Source organism: Lactuca sativa, chromosome 9, assembly GCF_002870075.4.
Source record: "Lactuca sativa cultivar Salinas chromosome 9, Lsat_Salinas_v11, whole genome shotgun sequence".
Lineage (NCBI taxonomy): Eukaryota > Viridiplantae > Streptophyta > Magnoliopsida > Asterales > Asteraceae > Lactuca > Lactuca sativa.
Window position 1 is genome coordinate 143,113,468 of NC_056631.2, and position 6,316 is coordinate 143,119,783.

Consider the following 6,316-nt stretch of genomic DNA (forward strand, 5'->3'; position numbering starts at 1 on the left):
AATTAAGTGATCAAAAGAAGACTAATTAAATATATGGGTTGATTGTGTAAATCATCCATACTTGTATAGTGGGCTAATGCTCCATGGATAATCAAGTTGGGCTAAAACCCATAGGATGGTCCATGGATGCTCCATGGTGTATTTGTACCCATGGATCCAAGGAAATTGAAAGCCATGACAATTAAGAGTTTACCCTAATTGTGTAACTATATAAGCATCTTATTATTGAGGAAAAATCGGCCACTAGAGATAGTGAAGAAAGGGCTAGCCGATTTCATGAAGTGTGGGTTTTCTCTCAAGCTATTCCAAGTGTTTTGATGATTGTGATTCCATTTGAGGTGTCACACTTGGGGCACTAAGCACTCAAGATTCATGAAGACTTTCTACACCAAAAAGGTATGTATTCTATCTTGCTATAGTTGTTGTTTTGTATGCTAGATTAGGATAATACCTTGGATGTTCTTATTTGCATGTATAATAGAGAAAACATAGATCCAAGGTATTTAGGGTTGCATGTACACTTAGGAGTGTTAGAATGCTCAAAACCCAACAGTGATAGCATATGCATCGAGGCAGCTAAAGCCTCATGAGACGAGATATCCCACCCATGATCTAGAGTTGGGGGCAGTGGTGTTCGCTCTCAAGATTTGGCGTCACTACCTGTATGGGGTTCGGTGTATGATATACACGGACCATAAGAGTTTGAAGTATTTGATGGATCAGCCCAACCTAAATATGCGTCAGAGAAGGTGGTTGGATGTGGTCAAGGATTATGATTGTGAGATCCTGTACCACCCAGGCAAGGATAATGTGGTAGTCGATGCACTGATCCGTAGGGCGGAGAGCACCCCGCTGCGGGATGTATGTTTGAGATTGACCGTGATAGCTCCAGTGTTGGATGCCATTCGTGGGGCACAAGCCGAGGCTGTGCAACCTGAGATGCGGAAGAAAGAGCGAGTTGTTGGATTGATTTCAGAGTTCGTTACCGATGGTCGGGGGCTTATGACATTCTAGGGGCGTATCTGGGTGCCGTTTGTGGGAGGAACGGGTACCATTTTGATGGAGGAGGCTCATCGGTCGAAATTTTCGATCCACCCGGGGGCCACTAAGATGTATTTGGACCTGAGAAAAGAGTATTGGTGGCCCTGTATGAAGAGGGATGTTGCGTGGTTTGTTAAGAGGTGCTTAACCTGCCGTAGGGTTAAGGCCGAACACCAGAGACCGCATGGTAAGTTGCAGCCGTTGGAGGTTCCCGAATGGAAGTGGGAACAAATCACCATGGATTTTTATCACCAAATTTCCAAGGACTGCTAGGGGAGTTGATGCAATTTTGGTGATTGTGGACAGGTTGACGAAGAGCGCTCACTTCCATGCTATCAGCGAGAGTTCTTCCGCAAAGAAGTTAGCAGAGATGTACGTGAGGGAAGTGGTATCTCGGCATGGGGTGCCGATCTCGATTGTCTCAGACCGGGATGTACGTTTCACTTCCAGATTCTGGAAGAAGTTTCATCAGGAGTTGGGTACTAGGCTGCATTTTAGTACCGCATATCACCCCCAGGAGTGAGTTTGAGTTCATGCATGGCATAGACTCGCCGAGTCCGAAGAACAGACTCGGCGAGGAGCATGAAGATTGTCCATAACCACACAGCGAGTGGTCTTTCCGAGTTAAGGGGTTGACTCAATGAGTCAGGGAGAGTCAGAGAGGATTGACGAGTGGACTGAGTCAAGCTGGAACTCGCCGAGTTGTTCTTGAGACTCGGCGAGTTGAGTCGTGCTGGCCCCACGATTCATGCCAGGTGGAACTCGTTGAGTCAGGGAAGTACTCGACGTGTCAAGAGAGGATCCTAGGGAGTCAGTGAGCACGTATAGACTCGCCGAGTCTCTCTAATGCACTCGTCGAGTCCGGTCAAAGTTGACAGTTGACCGTTGACTAGAGTTGACCAGTGTTGACTTCATAGGGGTAGTCAACCTTAGTTGTGAAAGTGTTGATTAGAGATATATTGTGTTATAGGAGGATTATAGCTCGGGGGATCGAGCGCGAGTGATTTCTGGGATTTACGAGTTAGTGAGATACACGAGGTGAGTCTTCTCACTATACTTTACCTTGAGTAGGTAACCAGAGTTATGTGACTGGGTATTTGTATTCTATGTATGTTATGTGTTGTACTGCATTATCTCTATGTGATTTATGTTGTGCATGTTTATACAGTTGGAACCGGAAGGTTCACATAGTTAGAACCATAGGGTTCACAGAGTAGGAGGGTCCACGGACCCACAGAGTTATAGCCTCGAGTGGCTAATATGTGTTATGTGTGGTATTTTAGGGAACTCGCTAAGCTTTGTGCTTACAGTGTTGGTGATATTTGTTTCAGGTACTAGTCATGACCGTGGGAAGGCGCCGACTTGATCAGTACACACACACGGGATTTTTATGTTATCAGATCTTGGGAATTTTATATAGCATGGATTGAGTTTCAAACATTAATGTTTTTATGAATCTTAAATGATTTGTATTTTTATAAAACGCGAAAAATTGTTTTGAAATTTATGGTGTTACAACCATGTTGAAGGCTTTTCGGATGGTGCTAACTCGGAGCCCGAGGTTGAGAACCTACCCCCGGTGGCTCCCAACCCAAATCCTAACCCTCGTCCGACTTTTCAAGGCCCGACGCCTCCTTGGGTAGAATGTTTGGAGACATGGAGCGAAGAGCAAGATCAACCTATGCCATTTAATGGAGACCTAAGCTTATATAACATAAGAGAAGGAGGCTCAGCAGACAGAGTTCTGCCAATTCTGGTCCGTAGAGTTGCCCGACACGAAATTCAAGGCAAGACAGCTCTCCAGCGTATCGCAGAGGTTGATGTCAATGCAGGAATGCATACGATCCGCACCGTTCACCTTGAAAATGCTTGTGAGAGATCTGAGAGAGACCACGAGGCTCTACTGCAAGCACTAGCTGAAACTCGAGCCGAAGTCATAGAGCTCCGAGTATGCCAGAGGGTGTACGAAAGACAACTGCTAGATATGGAACGTCAACTAGCTGAACTAAGGGTTCACCAGAGGGATGACCGTCACCAGTAGAAGATGCTTTATCTTTCCTTCCTTGTTATAAGGAATTGTTTTCCTGTCTATGCCCTATGTAGCACTTTTCTATGTAACTACCCCAGTACCGTAAGTACTTTTAGTTAGGCCTTTATGCTGTCAAAACATTTCAACTCCGGATATGATGTAAGACCTGTTGGAATAGTGTCTAAGGCTGCAACTATATTAGGCAAGTATTTGACCCGGTTGTGCATGGTCCTTTTGGGTTGCCTTCACCATAGCAACTTGATAGGATGATTTATTAAGAGAGAGTAAATATTATTAATATATTATGGGAATAATATAAAGAATAATATATTGTTATTTGATTAATATAAGTCATAGAATTAATTGGAATTAATTTGATGACTTAAAGAGGTTAATTAAATAAAGAGGTATAAACTGTCAGTTGTTTGATAGTTATGCTTTAGACTATAAATCCTTATAGATATATAGTGGACGGATTCTAGAAGCTAGGATAGCTTCAAAATCATCCATGACTTATCTAAGGAAAGGATTTGGATAGCCTTAAGAGAAGATTATCCAATTAGGGTTTAGATTGTAACCCTTAAGGAGTCTACAAGTATAAATAGACCCCATGGCTAAGGGAAATCGACACCTTACCTAAAGTAAGAGAACCCTGGCCAATTTCCTACCCTCTCCTCTCTCCTAAATCATCTTTCTTGCTATTGGTGTTTGTAAGCCATTAGAGGAGTGATATTTGTGACTCTAGAAGCTCCAAGACTACAAGATCAACAAGGAATTCAAATGTATGGTTCTAGATCTGTTTCAATGTTGTTATTTAACCTAATTAGCCATTAGAAGTCTTGGATTCAAAGCATGTTTAATTAGAAAGCCTAGATCCAATCATTAGGGTTTTGCATGCGCACATAGGAAAGTTCTTATGGCTAAAACCCATCAGTGGTATCAGAGCCTAGCTTGGTTTTCATTAAATTGTTGCTTGAGTAACTGAAACAAACCTGCAAAATTCGATTTTTGGTTTCTGAGTCATGGACTCGGCAAGTTCCAAAGTGGACTCGGCGAGTAGGCCTGACTCGGCGAGTCCCTTTGTGCACTCGGCGAGTCCAGGCGTCAAGAATGGCCAGATTCGGGATTTTTTCATAATTATCTTATGGAAACTTACCTTAATCATAATAGATCAACCTAAATCCGATTTTTTGATATATATGACTATTATCTTGATCTAGTTAAAGGTATTTATCAACTAATAAAATATTTAATTTCCTTATATGTATTTAATTAATTATTTTAATTATTTTGGTAATTATCTTTCAAAGAAATCTTGAATAAAATCAAATATAGATAATTAGGATATTAATTGTTAATTAGAATTATTTGTTATTTGATCCTCTATGTTTTAAATGTTTAAAACTTGCCTTCAAGTTTTGAATTTTATATTTGTGATTAAAAGTTTTAATTTAGACAACTTAAATTTCAAACCCTAGATTTTAAAAGGGTTAAAATACAACCCTATACTAATATGATATTACTAGAATAATATATATGTATAACTAAATGCTAGTCTTACCGTTAGTAGGCCTCATTCACGAAGCCGATCTATAAGGTGGGTATAAGGTTGCGGCCTATAAAATGGCGCTTAATGGGTGTACACTCACACCCACCGCTTCCTTGATTGGTGGAGGGTCGTTAGCCGAACGGGTAGGATAAGGCAACCTCATCCTCTCATTAAAAGTATAATAAGTAATACAAAGTAACTACACATATTTTAAAATTTCCCAATCTTAGTTACTTTAGGAAAAGTGAATTGATGCAATCCCATGAAATTACACTTTGCACCCTTGCTAAGAAGTTAGTGGAGCGTGTGTGGTTTACCGGCACACTAATTGGTTCTAAGCAAAGGTGGCAAAGGGTGATTCATTGTTTATCATAGTTCGATGGAGCGTGTGTGGTTTACCGGCACATCGAATAGGTGATCGTTACAATGAAGGCACCATGTGAATTTGCATGGTAATTCACACCCGCTTTGTGATCCTCGGTATCCCAGTCACAAACAAGAGGGGCATATCGAGATTTAAACATGCCATTGAATAGTTTCAATGAATCTCATCCGAACTTAGGAATTCTCAATACACTTAGGACTAATAGTTTAAGTTTTGTGATGCAGAATTAGTGAATCGTCATTCACTTACCTTCAATTTATTTGCATGTTAGATCACGGCATCCCTTTTCTAGTATGTAAATGTTATTGTTGGATCCTAGCCCTAATTTTCTTATTGGGTGATAATTAGGGATTCTTATTCTAATCTATCTTTGTCCTTTCTATTTGTAGATGTCGAACGCTAACAACGCTGCTGCTAGTTCTTTCACGTTGATGAGCCTTTGCCAAAAGGTCACCTTCGATGGAACGAACTTTAGCGAATGGATAAGATACATTCGCACCATTGCTCGCTATGAGGATAAGGAGTATGTCCTCGATGAGAAGCTCGAGAAAAATCAACCCCGAAATCACTACTCCGGATGAAATCACCGCTTTTGAAACTCATGAGCGAGATGCAACGAAGGTACATTGCATCATGATTGCCACCATGAACTCCGAATTCCAAAAGTCCTACGAGGACATGTACCCGTACGAGATGCATCAAGACTTATTGGAGAGATACCACCAAAACGCGAGACAAGAGCGTTATGAGATTTTCACCAACATGATTTCCGCTAAGATGGGTCATGGAGAATCTCTTACCATGCACTTGCAAAACATGCAAAGGTATGTCGACCGCCTTCGCAAGTTAAATGTTGACTTTGGGGAAGACTTGGCGATCGACATGGTGCTTCACTCTTTGCCTCCGATGTACAACCAATTTAGGATAACCTACCACATGAACAAAGAAGAGGTCACCCTAAGCAAACTCCAAGGTCTTTTGAGGGTTGCTGAGAGCAACTTCAAAGACAAGTCTGTTGCACCAACTCCCAATCCGCCTACTGCTCCTGTCTTGGCTATTGGTCAAGGAAAGGGAAAGAAGAGGAAGGCTTCATCGAAGAACTATCGCAAGGTCAAAGCCCGAGATGGTGCCTCTTCTAGTGGGACCAAAGTTGATCCCGCTAAGCCCTATCCTAACCCGAAGGAGGCAGAGTGCCACCACTGCCACAAGATAGGACATTGGAAGAGAAGCTGCCCAGAGTACCTGCAAGCAATCAAAGAAGGAAAGATCAAGCCATCTTTCGCAGGTATATACACAATTAAATCTAACGATT